Below are 14,190 nucleotides of genomic sequence, written 5' to 3' on the forward strand. Positions count from 1 at the left end.
ATGTCAGTGAGCACCGCTTCATCATCCAATTTGGTCTTTAGTTCTTGATGGCGAAATGGCAGCTTCTCAAATACATTGATGCATTTCAAACTGAATCTGGTGTTTAATATCAGAGCAGAAAGGCACAGACATCTGCAGCAACAAAGACTGCAATGGATGGAATGTGAAGTAGGTTTCACCTGCTTTTTTGGAGACCAAACAGTACTTCGTCCTTCAGCCGCAAAGTTTGTAAAGAGTTTTTTGATTCATACTTCCTTTTATAGGTGTATGTGTGGAAAGGTATGCAGAGTGAAGTGGAAACATAACTAGGAGAAAAAAAAGTTACTGGTATCTTCCAGCAGGGTCTGCTGTTACATTAAGGTGCCATGTCCACTGCCGCTGTTTTTTGTGCTGGCAGCGACAGTTTTTTGTTCAAACTCAATGTGATTAAGCGTCTTCAATAGGGGTGCAACGGATCAAAAAATTCACGCTTCGGATCGTATCACGGATTTGAGTCACGGATCGGATCGTTTTTCGGATCGCCAAAAAAAAAAAAAGAAAGAAGACAAGACAAATGTAACTCTGTCCTTCATTTATTTTGTAAAACTTTATTTTGACTGTGAGCCCAGTCCTGCCTCATTCACTGCATTTCATGGCATTGCAAGTGAAGGAGCAGAGGAACTTCAACATATTCCCTCCATTCTTCTTTCAATCGCTGATTTTCACCGTCCACTTTTCATTGAGCTGCAAACTTGTAACACACCGTTTTCATGCAGAGTAAAGGAATTACAGTTCAGGGGCCACAAATAGGCGGCTGGATGCGGCCCGCCGGCCGCCTATATAGAGCCTCTTGTCTAGTGGGTGAGTGACGGAATTTCATAACGTGGCTCAAGCACATTCAGCACTCACTGTATTTCACAGGGAAACCAAAATGCTCCCATACATGTGACTTAAAAGATGCAGGAGATTTTTCAAGTTCCTCTGCTCCTTCACTTGCCATGACTACCGCTGCGCTTGACGAGTGAGTGTGGATTGAACATGCGGTCATCATGAGAACATGCGCAACTTTTCTTTTTTTTTCATCAACCAATCCGCGGACCACGTCCGTGCCGAACCGTGGAGAGGCATCCGTACGGATCACGGATCAACGATGATCCGTTGCACCACTAGTCTTCAGCACTCAGTGCCCTCAGCTCAAAAACGCCCTCAGTGTCAGCTTATATTTGTCGTAGCGTTCTCAGCGCTCTCAGTTAAAAGAAGTTCAACTTGTGGAACACCGCCACGCTCATCAAAGTCACCTCTTGATCACTTATCAATCAGAATCAAAAAGGGGTGGTACTTCCGGTTTCAACTTTGTCAACAGCAGTGGTGGAGGTCCGTACAGAGAAAAGTTATCACATAGTTTTTTTTGAGGTACAATTTCTGCTGAGCTAATTCTAATGCTAAGACATGATTTCTATCAATAGTTGTGACAGTTGGGCACAGACTTGGCCTACTGGTTAAGTTGTGCTCCCATGTAGCGGGCGGCCCGGGTTCAAATCCAGCCTGTGGCTCCTTTCCCGCATGTCATTCCCCCACTCTCTCCCAGTTTCCTACACTATCCACTGTCCTCTCCCTCTATCAATAAAGGTGTAAAAAGCCCAAAAAATATTTAAAAAAAAAAATAGTTGTGACAGTTTCTTGTTGAATTTGAATGAAAGCACATATGAATCGTATAGAGCATTTTAAAACATACCCAATGGTCACTACTTAGGGAAGCAGAAGTGCCGCAGGAATACTTTGGTAACGTAGAAACAGTAAACGCTGGTGAGAAGCGCTGTGATATTGGTGTTGTTGGCGCTCCCAGCACAAAAAACAGCGATACCTAAATGTCTGCTTCTATTTAGGTTGTCTATATTGCAAGAAATTGAAATACATTTACCAAAAAGTATATGGATTTTAGACCTTTTGTTGGACTAAAGTCTGCCTTTACAAAAGTAAGATAGAAAGGTGGACAAATAGCAGACAAAGTATATGAACACCCACCCCTGTAACACTTTAAACGACAGATAGCATTAATACATATCTGGGACATGTCTGGGGAAAAAACAGCTGTGAACTTCAACCGTTATAACCAAATGTCTTAATCAGTTCAGTGTCATACATACTTTGTATTACACTCACATCTGAACACAGCTTTTATTCATTCTGAAGTTTTCTCTGACAAATCAATTAGCAATGACTTAGCTGCAGTTACTGTACGCCTGGAGCTTCAATTACACACCTCAGAATTACCTGCCACATCAAACCCTCTGGAGACATCGCTATGTGCTCAATTAATCTTTCCATCCGAGGGAACATTTTTCTCTCCTTTTTATTGCTTGAATATTACTTGTGCATTTAGGAGAAAAGTAGCCGGAGAAGTAGTCTGCAGAAATTAAAGTGAATTTTAGATGTTACCTATTGGTACCACAGAGGGGAATTTCTTCTAGAGCAAGAAATTATTAAAAAGACTGAATTCTGCACAGAGCCACATGACTGAGTGCTTGGTCTAAAGGAGCACAGTGCCATGATTGCAAAGCCACTCCTTCAGAGTCTGGATTTATTCCAACATAAATAATGAATAACTTCTGCACCTGTGAAAACTTTTCAAACCTGATGTATGGTAGGAAACCTTGTCACATCAATCCCTAGATTGGTGAATGCAGAGAGAGAACATGCTTTGATTTAGCATGATCAAGTGATCATTCTTAGTTATAGTGGTAGGGATATCAAGATCTACCAATTCCTATTGGTTACTAATCCTAGCGTTAAAGATCTGTGGCCCTGTTTTGTACAATATGATACACATTGCTCAATGGCCTCTTTCAAATCATAAATTGAAGTTTTTCCTTGCATTTTTTGTTCCTTTAACGCTGGGGTTTGTAGTCAGATATAGATACACTTTTTGTTATACTGGTTTAAATGATCTTTATATCCCGATGGCAATCAATTCATAATGTGTTCTTAAAAAAGAGCGAAAAAGCTGCTATCAGCTGGAGTAAACCTGGGAAAACACCAACCAATCCCTGCCATCAGGAGCCAAATTATGAAATCAATCATATCCTGTCCTGCCGTTCTGCCCGCCTCCTGCACGTACATTTCATGTTTGTTTGTGTTTTTTACTTCCACTATGATAATGTTGTGGTGTTTTCTTAGCCCCTAAGAGTACTTGCAATTAACCAATCACAAAGCCTTTATTTATAAGGATGTATTTTTGTTAATTGAAATGAGATATAACTTGGGATTTAAATAATTTGCATTGGACAAATCCTGTTCTCTCACACAGAATGAAGTCTGTCTGAGTTCTTCTATATTTTTAGGAATCATGTCTTATTCAGATAGTTGCCTGCTGAAGTTACAAGAGGATCAGATTGTCTTATAAAAAAGAGATGCACACCCCTAGTAACTTGAATCATATTGTATAATAGTCTGTGAATGATACTTGATTCTCATGTATTGGCTCAGCTGTGGAAAATGATTTTACATAAGTGTAGCCTGTGAGAAACACCATTGATGTCGGGCCAACAGTGACTCCACAGGATAATAGAAACCCATCTACATTGTTGCTTGGTGTTTTGCACTCTGACTGACCTTTGCAGCGGCCATCTGCCTTATAGGTGAAAAACATTGGAAGTGTTGCAGGGACAGTCATCAGAGTTTTGTCTGCTTTGCTGTAATCTTGGTGTTGTGGTGTGCTGTGTCCCTGGTTTGCCGTAAACCTCCACTAAATTATTTTACCATCTGGGTGACTGATTGAATTTTCCGTTATGCATGAGCAAACCACATTACCACTCTCCCCCGGTAATACTGATAACCAGAGAGAGATGCAGCCCACTTCAATGTGTAACCATTAGAAGTAAGAAAACTCCATGGCCTAGAGGTGAAGTCAAAGTCATGAGGCTGGTCCAAAGGATAGGTCTTTAAAGCATTACAGTGAAAAAGTACAAATAAACACTAACTGGTGGTCGATTTTGGAATGAAATAGCAATGACCAAGTATTAAGTATAACGTTGAAAACAGAGCCAATAATGAAACCATTTCTTTCTCTCTACTCCAATGCTTGGCTGCCTGGTTGTCACCCTATTCTTTAATCTGTTTAAGATCTAATTGTGAGTAATGATGCTATTGGCTGATATGGCTTGTAGCTCAGCCAGCCCCTCTGTGCCCACTCTGCATATCCAGCCCATCTGTGAGCCACACAGCCACAGCAGAGCCCTTTCCATTACACACACCAAAACAACTGTCATGCCCACAGACACCCATGCGGATCCACAGCCACCTCGCACATGTACACGAATCACTGCAGCAATCTTAATCTGAAACACTCACATGCACATTTCAAAGCTTTAGCACGTTGGCTAACCAAGAAAGAGGATTCATAACACACCAAATTAGCTTTAGCCTCGCAATGAAAGATCAGTTCATTAAAAATGCATTAAATATGAGTGGGTTCAGTTGATGCTAAATGGAAGAGGGGTGGGGGGAGATTAATCTAGACTGTCTCTCTTCACTGTCCCCTCTCTCACCCTTTCATAATCTCTCCCCCATTTTTTTCCTTCTGCTGTTTCTGCCTTCTTTGTGCCTGCAGTATCACATCTCAGAGGGTTGTAATATCTTCTATTGTGTAAGAATCAGTAACCATGATGATGCAGACATTCCCGTTAGTCTGATGACACTTGTTTGAGTCCAGTTGCTGATGAGATGGGTTTGGGTGCAGACTGGTGATGCGTCAGATTGCTTGAATATGGCTGATCTAATGACAGAGATTTGAATGGGATGCAGTGGTATGACTCTCAAGTCCTTATTCCCACACCTGGGCTTTGTGTATACCCCACTACTGAGACACCAGAGTAAGATAACGTTGATGCCTCATTGAGTTGACTAGATTGAAACCATGTTTTAATGTGTAAGGCAACATCAGGTTTGACTTAATCATTGCCTTCTCCTTCTACCCCTCCAAACATTAGCTTTGCAGATACTGTAAGTTGCTGTGGTGGAGCAAGTGTGGAAACACATTCCAACAGCTTCCTCAGTGGAGCAGGAGGAATGGTTACAGGCACTGTTGTTGTAGGAGGTTCTACTGTGGGTGTTTTTATTGAGACGTGGGGTCGGTGATGCTGCTTAGCTTTGCTTCAATTTCTGCCCGACAGCCACTCATAATATAGTAAATGTAATGTACCAGTTGACACTGGACAGTGGTGTACTTTTCTAAATTACAAATATAGTCGCCATACCCTCCCACTCGGCCATTTATATTTTGGCTGGATATTCTCTAGTCAAGTTTCGGCACATCATTCTTCCAGCTCTTTTTTTCCCACTACACCATGTTCCAAATTATTGTGCAGGTTGAATTTTTTGTGAATATTTTAAAAACCGTTAACAGTCGTTTTTCAAATTTGTACGGAAGTCAGATAGCGAATATATTCCTTCCCCTGGGAGCTCCCGCAAAATGACAACCCGCTCGCATGCACGAGCGCCACTGATTTTCGAACATATGATTGTGACTGATTCAAAACCGGTCCTCACCAAAATATTATCATAGTGAAAAGTTAAAAACACAAACAAACATGGCTGCTGTTGGTACTCACAACTGTCATGCTAGCATTATCCAGTTGTACCGGTGACACGATATCAGGAGAAAAGTTATAATACATATAATACTGTAACAACTCTCCTGTTTGTTAAACATGTTCAGTTTAGATGCTCTTAATTCCTACAGTGTTGACAGTTAGTGAAGGCATCAGGAGAGGTGTAGTGTGTGCGAGCGGGAGAGAGGAGAGACAAGAGGAGAAGTTTTTCATTCATTCAAAAATTGATTGTTGCTTTGTTAGTTGGCGTGCTGAGCAAAGCACCTCATTGGGTCAGAGGGGACAGGCCCGAGGTTGGGCGAGAGAGGCAGTCAGTAGAGTCAGGGGAAGCAGAGGCAGGGGTTGGGGACGGGTAGTGCACTCCGGGGAAATGTATGCGCAGGAGGAGGGCAGAACGGCAGGACAAGATTTGATTGGTTTAAAATTTTGGGACCAAAAAACGATGATTGCTTGGTGTTTTCCCAGGTTTACTCCGGCTGTAGATAGCAGCTTTTTTTCTCTCTTTTTTAGGAACACATTATGTATTGATTGATATGTATTGATTAAATCTGACTATAAACCCCAGCTTTAAAGCTAGGGTTGGTGGTCACGGAAAACTAGCATGTTTCAAAGTAGCATTTCCTCAGAACTCCGTCTCAGAGACTGATAAGAGAACAACTCAAAATGTGTTCTTTCCGATCACAGCTATATCTGATTTGGAATTTCTAAATAAAAAACATTGGAATTTAGCATTTATTTATTTTGCAATTCCACATCAGATAAACATAGCTGTGATTGGCAGGAACACATCTTGAGTTGTTCTCTTATCAAAATATTTTAATAGATACAAGGTTGTTAATGTCAAAAATATATTAATTCCCTGTCTGTTGCACATTTTCATACTACAGACATCTTTTTTTTTTTTTTTTAAATCATTGGCTCATTCCTTTTCTGTCAGAATCTGCCGTTTGCAAATTTATTTGGGGACTGGTAAAAATGTTCACTCACTTGTAAAATTGTCTCTCTGCTTTTAAAATTGTTTCTGATTTTGTAAATTTGTTTTCTGAAATGTAAATTCAGAAAGTCTACAACTTTGTAAAACTTTTCCATCCTTTGTAAATTTGTATTGCAGTTCCCAGCCAGCGTAATAACAGAAGGCAAGATCGTTGTCTACAGTATCAGGACATTCTCCTCTCAGTGCAAACCACAGATCCTCTGTGTATGTCTTTTGGAACCCAACAGTTCAAGATAGAAAACAATTTTTGCAGTTACACACCCGCCATCCAATGCATACCGCTATGACAAAAGTCAGAGTGAAAGTAGAAGAGTAACTGCAGGCTAGAGAACTGGTAGTTGTTTCACAGAAAGGCAGACAGAAGGCAATTTGTGTGCTGGATTATGTGAGACTGAAGAGAGGAATGTGAGTCAAGTTCTTTGGAAAGCCGTAGTTATCGTTGTGCAGGTGTCAGTAGGTGACAATGCAGTCATTTCTTTGTGCAAAAAGCTTGGAGGAACCTCCTGAATGCTGAGTTACTTATTACACTTTACGGTAACATTCAGAAGCGGCATTCGTCTCGATGTCTGGTGCAGGCCAAAGAAACTTTGACTATGCATCCAAAATATACTTTTGAACACACAGATATAATTGTTACTTCATTATCAAATGCATGCTTACCTCTGGTTATTTTTTCATCTTTTGCAGCACAGAAACCAGAGAGAAACAGTTTACTGTAAGAGATTTATGACCAGTAAGTGATCTTGATTTTGCAAAGCTTGCACTTGCATGTAAATGTCTGTGGCCTGATTCCTGGTTTGATTGGAAATATACGGGCAAACGAAAGGGCTTCCCAGTGACACTGTGTGAAATGTATTTGATTTGCTATTTTGCATTCGTAAACAGAGGCATTGCATAGAAGTATTTAAAGTGAGCTTTTGTCCAGAGTTATTTAAGATAATTGAGATTTGTATTCAACCTAACATATTGCTAAACCTGAAAAGCAACCATGTTAAAGGTGTTTGTAAACTCAAAATGCTTGTGAGATAGTCGAGCAATGACCATCTGAGATTTGTGCACCCAATCTCTCTCAACAGCAGCATGCTTTCACCAAACGTTAAGAGCCTCTTGTGAAGAGACCAGAAGAGGATTACGGGGACAGATCTTGAGGACCCAAGGAGATGAGGAGTGGAGGAGTGGAGGAGCTGGTCTCTCTGGATCCCAGAAAGACTTGAATTTACCGTCTGGGACTGGTGGCTCTGCTGCAAAGCGGCATGGGAGATCAGGGGAAGAGAGATGATGATTATGGAAATGAGCAAGCTCTCTTTCTGAAAGATTAAACAGGCCACTGATTGCTTTTACATAACCTTCACCCAGTGACACACATGCTTGCTCTGTCCCTTTCTCTCGCTTTCAAACTTACCCACACACATGTTGTTGTTTTTGTTCTTTTTCTCTGGTCTCTGTTGTCACTCCTGTGTAAAAGTGCCCTCTCCCCAACCTGTCATTTGTTATTTTCAGCCTCAGACACACACGGCATAGCCACACACTCTGAATTTTGAGAGCTGCAGTTTGATTCATCGGACCCCTGAGGTCATTACCCTTCCATCTCAAAACCTTCATTCAATTTTTGTTTACAAATTATTACGAGTGCATGTAATTCTTTTATTGAATTATAGTGGGTGCATGTGACTGTGTGTTAAGTTGTGTTGACAAAGTAGTCATTTCATACCCTGAAACAGGAGATGTCACCGTGTTTATATCAAGTGTCGACCTCCTGCCGCGAGAATTTAATGGTAATATGGAAGTGTTAAAAACTGCAGTTTCTCGAGTGTCTGCTTGAGGCTGGCTCCGGAAGCACCGGAAACCACATACACACTGATTCAGAAAAGCCGATCTTTACAGCAGAAATAAACATGTTTGCAGCCTGGTACACAAAATGAATGTAGTCTGGAAAGCTCATTTCTTGGTTGGCACAAACTGTACGTGGGGTGATTTTTTCATAACAAAGCAGTTTCGAAGATATTAAGATTACAAGTTTACCATTACCAGAGGCACAGCTGACTTGATGTACAGGCAGGAACACTGCAGCTGTTGGCTAGGAGGCTCAAAGCCCACCTCTTTACCACACACTAGCTCAACAGACGTTAGGTTGAGTTCAGCATTTCCAATCTGGCTCCGGCCGATGATTGGCTTCAAAACAGTGCTTCAGAAACAGATGGGGGACGTCACAGAGACTACGTCCATTATTTATACAGTCTATGATTTGTATCCATGGATATAATGAAATAGGTGTATATGGGAGGCTGTTGCAAGAAACAGACACCTGATGATGCTGTCCATTTTCCCACAAGGTCCATCAGTCACAATATTTGATGGATGGACATTAAGAATTACAAGAAGCAAAAGGGATGGATGTATACACAGATGAAAGATGGATGAAAGAATAGGTGGATCATATTTTGATTAATTATACATTTTTATTCCATCGCCAGCCAATGTTTCAACTTTTAACTTCTACTTGTAACTTTTTCCACATACTGGAGTTTGTGTTCATGCTGTACCATTTGGAGAGTGTTTTTATAAATAATTTTTGCTTTTCCAAAATAATTTCACCAATAGGCTTGAATACCAATTTGTCCTCTATCATTCGGGGACCCATTTAATCTTCCCATGACACGGCTTTGAGCACCAAGCCAGATCCTGAAACATAATAGTCCAGCTGGTGGCTTCAAACCGTGCTAAGCTTTTATCTCAACTAATTGCCGGCATAACCTTCGAGTTCTCTGAAATTGCATGAAAGCTCCCTTTTTTCTCTCGCATTTCCCCAGGACATGCAGCAGGTGCACCACACGGATGAGATTTCGCTGCTGCATTGGTTGGGCCAGAGTTTCCTGTTGGAAAAAAAATGTTTTTCCACCTGAGGACATGCCTGACAGCGTCAGCAGTCAACATCATTATAAACAAATAGTTTTGCCTTTCAACTTTCTACAGAAGTACATAACCACAGGGAATGCCTGAAGGATGGGATTTCTGTCCTTAAGGTTTAGTTTTGAAGAAAGTTTGAGTCTTTTTTGGTTGAAACTGGAGACGGTGCCTTTTGCAGCACTGTGACTGCCGTTATCTCTACTTCTTTTTTGTTCTTGAGCAATTCATTCATAACCTGAATACTCTCATCTGTTCTCTTAAATACTGTAGACTCTGTATTGTCTGGGTCTAGATGATAAACTTAAATGCCAGATAACCTAATGATGCAATGTTGTTAAGAGAAGATGCTTTCAGTGCCTTGCTTAAGATAACATCTACTACTACTTCTACTACTATCTGTCTCATCACTATCATTGCTCTCTCTCTTATTCTCCAATCCCTCTTTCCAACCCCAACTCGGTCAAGGCAGATGGCTGTCTAACATGTTGAGGTTGTGCTCAAAATTTCTGCCTGTTGAAAAGAAGTTTTCCTTGCCGCTGTAACTAGCTAAATACTGTGCGGTGCAATTCTCATGGTGGATAAAGATGAGATAAGATCAAGTCCCGTCAGTAAGAGGGGACTGGATCTTATCCTGTCTTGATGTTGGGTCTTTGTTAATAATGTAACATAGAGTACCGTCTCGACCTCCTCTGTTTGTTAAGCATCTTGAGATAACGTTTGTTGTGATTTAGGGCTGTACAAATAAAGATTGATTGATTGATTGATAACTTGCCTTGCATACACAACATGACTTCATCAATCATCATGAATATGTTCTATCATTTTAGCAATGTTAGCTGCTTGTTGCCCAAGCCGTCAAAAAGAGTTAGCCAGTGCTTAACGTACATTTAACTTATGGTGTTACATGCATTGAAATTTCTAGATGTTCAGGTTTCAAAGTCAATAATTCAATTAGATATGGTGATAGATCTCAGTTCTGTTATGGGCCCAGTGCTGCCATTTACGAAACCTGAAAACCTGTAACATTTGAGCCTAAGCGTCCTGTAATGTAACCTTTTTTTTCTCCAAGTCAAAAACATCATTTTGTTCAAATCACCAGTGCAAAAACATTATTTGATTGTCTGATTAAGTTTGCCAACCAACAGGTAAGTACACAAAGAAGGTTTTTTGTGCCCAAAAAAAAAGAGAGAGCAAAATGCATTCTTATATTTCTTGCAAGGGAGGAACACACACAACCACCACAGCCAAGCACACCAATGTATCAAATGTAACCTAAATGCAGTACCTTACACTGCCTTCGGGCTTAGGGTTAAGATGGTATACCTCGTCATCCAAGCAAGTCATGTTAGTTAGAAGTTGTAATCCAATGTTAAAATTTGTGTTGACATTGGCAGGATGAATCACTAGTTATCTGACCAAATTAGATAAATTAGATGTCAATGTTAAATTATGATGTGTTTAAGGTGGGGTCAGAAAAATGACAAAACATATTATTGTCTAGTCTTCCCACCAAACAATAGAAAAACATTGTTAGTGGAATCATTTTATCATTAGAAAGGCTCAATAATGGTATCAATATCCATAAAATGTAATGGTCCCCATCCCTAATTGCAACAGCTTATTATCAATGACGACTGCAGTTATGACCACGAAGAGCAACCATCATGCAGTCAAACTGCTAAGTGATGTGGTGTTTAAAGACATCCCTTGTGTTCGACGCACCCATTGTACATCAGTGACATCATCTGTCTTCTCTTTTAGTGGAAAGCATTGTACAGGAACATATTTCTTTGTAAGATAAGATAAGATAAGATATACTTTATTGATCCCCAATTTGGGGAAAATATTTTGTTACAGCAGCTTACAACATGGGACAGGGGAAAACAACAATGTACTAACATAGTTAAAAAATATGATAACAAAAATAATAGTAATGATAAAGGTAAAATAGAATAGAATACAATACAATAAAATACAATACAATATGGCAACTATTACAGAAGCATACAGACCATTTACACTTCTATCTGATAAATAGATAGGTATGTTATTGCACGGATAAAATTGCAATTAAAAAAAACATACACAGTATGAAGAACAGTGCGATTCAGATGGATACAATAGTTATTTGTGCATATGCCAAGTAACATAGTAACTAAAGATGTAGGGTAATAATGTCATGTAGCTGAAGTTGGATACCGGCATTAGCAGCTTCCATGCCAGAAGCCAGAGTAATGAATAGTTAAAACTGCCCCTGTTGGTTGTATTTAAATTGTTAGGTTTTTTTCCTCTCTTTTGTTGCTCTGACATTTAAAATGCCAATAGTTTTTGGCTTCCAGGTACCAATCAATTAAATCATACATTTATTTACTTATTATTTTGATATTTTAGAGGGAAAAGAGATTACCTGTTGAACACCACACCCCAACAGCCTGCTGTCTTAAAACCCCAGAACAACAATGAAGCATGAATTATTGTTCTGTTGTGAAAATATTTCTGTCCTCAATGATTTATTGAGAACTTGTTTCCTCCTAGGATGCTGCACATGACACAACACTTTTTTGTTATAAAATCTTTAAACCGCATCCAGCCGGACGTGGACTCATCGAGACTGTTTCTGAGATTTATGTGGAAAGAGTAATTTGTTCGTACAGGAACTTTTTGGCAGAGGTTTCTCCAGTTTCCTCGGGTTATCGTTATTAATGATATTGTCGGCAGATCTGGTTCTCTCACAAACTTTTGTGACAGTATCGTCTCCAGAGTCAAAGTTCCAAAATGAGAAAATTCTTTGAATTATTTACCGAGGCATTTCACAAACAACATTCCATTGTAAATTATCAAACATACCATGGTTTCTGGATTTTCTGCCCGAAAAGATTCAGATAAGAGAAATGCTTTGTCCTGCTTTTGTAAGAAATTTTCATTGTATCCATGAATGAATTATAGTTTGAACTACTTTTTAAAATCTGTACTTCCTTAGAAGTCATGGGTGATAATACCCTCATAACACAAACTGTCTCCAATGTTTTTAAAGTGCACCTCGTCAAACCCCATGCCAGTCTAACAGCACATTTCTGTTTGTGCCGTTACATGGAGTTTAAGTTCAAAATGAGATATGTACACTCAATATGACTGTATTAAAAGTTTAAAAGGTACCATTAAAGTTAATAATTGAATGGTACCAAACAATCTCAAGTAGTTTGTGAGCTACTTTGGGTAGACCTTTGCCTACTTTTTGGGGTGTTTGTTGGTTTATCTGTCTTTAAAACTCATTTGAGGAGTTTTCTTCTTATATAAACAGACTGAAATAAAAATGTTGCCCTTTTATGACTAACAAAAGCAAACTCGACCATCAACATCATCAGACTGTGTATTCTACAACAGTCAGCCATAACATCATGACCACCTGCCTAATATTGTGCCAAAACAGCCTTTACCTGACATGTACTTCACTAGACCTCTGCTGTGTTATCTAACACTAAGAAGTCAGCAGCAGATCCTTTTAGCCCTGTAAGTTGAGAGATGGTTCTCCATGGAACAAGACTTAGTTGTCCAGCACGTCTTGTCCTACAGATGCTTGATTGGATTGAGATGTGGGGAATTGGGAGGCCAAGTCCACACTGTCATGTTCCTCCCAGCCATCATCTCCTATAACTCCCTAGTCCAGTCCTGATGCTCATGCACCCATTGTTGGTGGTGCTTTCAGAGTCCAACAGGGGTCAGCAACTGCGACACACTGTTCTGGCACCGTCGATCATAACCACCATGAACTTTTTCAGTAATTTAAGCTCCAGTAGCTTTTCTGTTGGATTGTAAAACATGGACCAACCTTCACCCCTCCCATGCATCAGTGCGCTTTGGCTCCTCATTACCCTGTTGTTGGCTGGCTTCCTTCCTTGGATCACTTTTGGTAGGTACACCACACCGACAGCTTTTCTCTCTCAAATAACACAACTTGCATTGTGAAATGTTTCACTTGACGTTCCGTAATCACAACAGGTGATCCACGTGTGGATGAGGCTGGTTAATGATGTAGCATTTTGCAATAATCCAAAGCTAAGATAGTGCAGAATGATTTCAGCAGCAACCTGCTGCACATCATGTCAAATTGCAAATATTCAGCTCCTCAGTATTTTTCTTCTAGGCTTTTAATCGATGGGTTTATAACAAAACAAGTGTTAACCTTACAAAGTGTGAGGGGAAAGCTATAGTTTAGATTTTTATTAGCTAGCTAAGTAGTTGTTAGATGGTTGTTAGCCTTGATGCTAGCAAAAAATTCCAGTTGGGGCTGGTGGTCACATTCTCTTTGGGGTTGGTTGTCACATGTAATAACCAACCCCTATGTTGGCAAAATGATGCATGGTGAAATTAGTTGGAGTGCGCAGACCCTACATTTACCATCACTAACTCAGACAGTGACTGCATGTAGCCTAGTTGAGTAAGTCATTATTGTTAGGCCTGTTTGTTTTGTTATTTATGTTGCTATGTAGACTGGCCTGAAGATGTGTTTCCTGTTCATGTTCCTTGCTCATTTTATGTTAAAATGCATTAAGTTATGTGGGCTTATCAATTGTCAGTGCAATTAAACTTTCAAATTTAGTTCTGCCTTCTTGCCTTTTAATAAAAGATTTTTCCCATTGAAATACCATTGTGACAACCAACCCCATAGCGTGTGACAACCATCCCTGTGATGGGTGGTCA

At 39.9% G+C, this 14,190-nt stretch overlaps 1 long non-coding RNA gene across 1 annotated transcript in view; it reads left to right on the forward strand.

The window, feature by feature from the left end:
* Positions 1–8,606, forward strand: part of LOC117811282 — a 124,810-nt gene extending 116,204 nt beyond the window's left edge. Inside the window, exons 2-3 of the long non-coding RNA XR_004630969.1 lie at positions 7,270–7,315; positions 7,659–8,606. This is a non-coding gene — a long non-coding RNA (uncharacterized LOC117811282). The remainder of the gene's footprint in view (positions 1–7,269; positions 7,316–7,658) is intronic.
* Positions 8,607–14,190: the final 5,584 nt, after the last annotated feature.

This window comes from Notolabrus celidotus, chromosome 4, assembly GCF_009762535.1.
Source record: "Notolabrus celidotus isolate fNotCel1 chromosome 4, fNotCel1.pri, whole genome shotgun sequence".
NCBI lineage: Eukaryota > Metazoa > Chordata > Actinopteri > Labriformes > Labridae > Notolabrus > Notolabrus celidotus.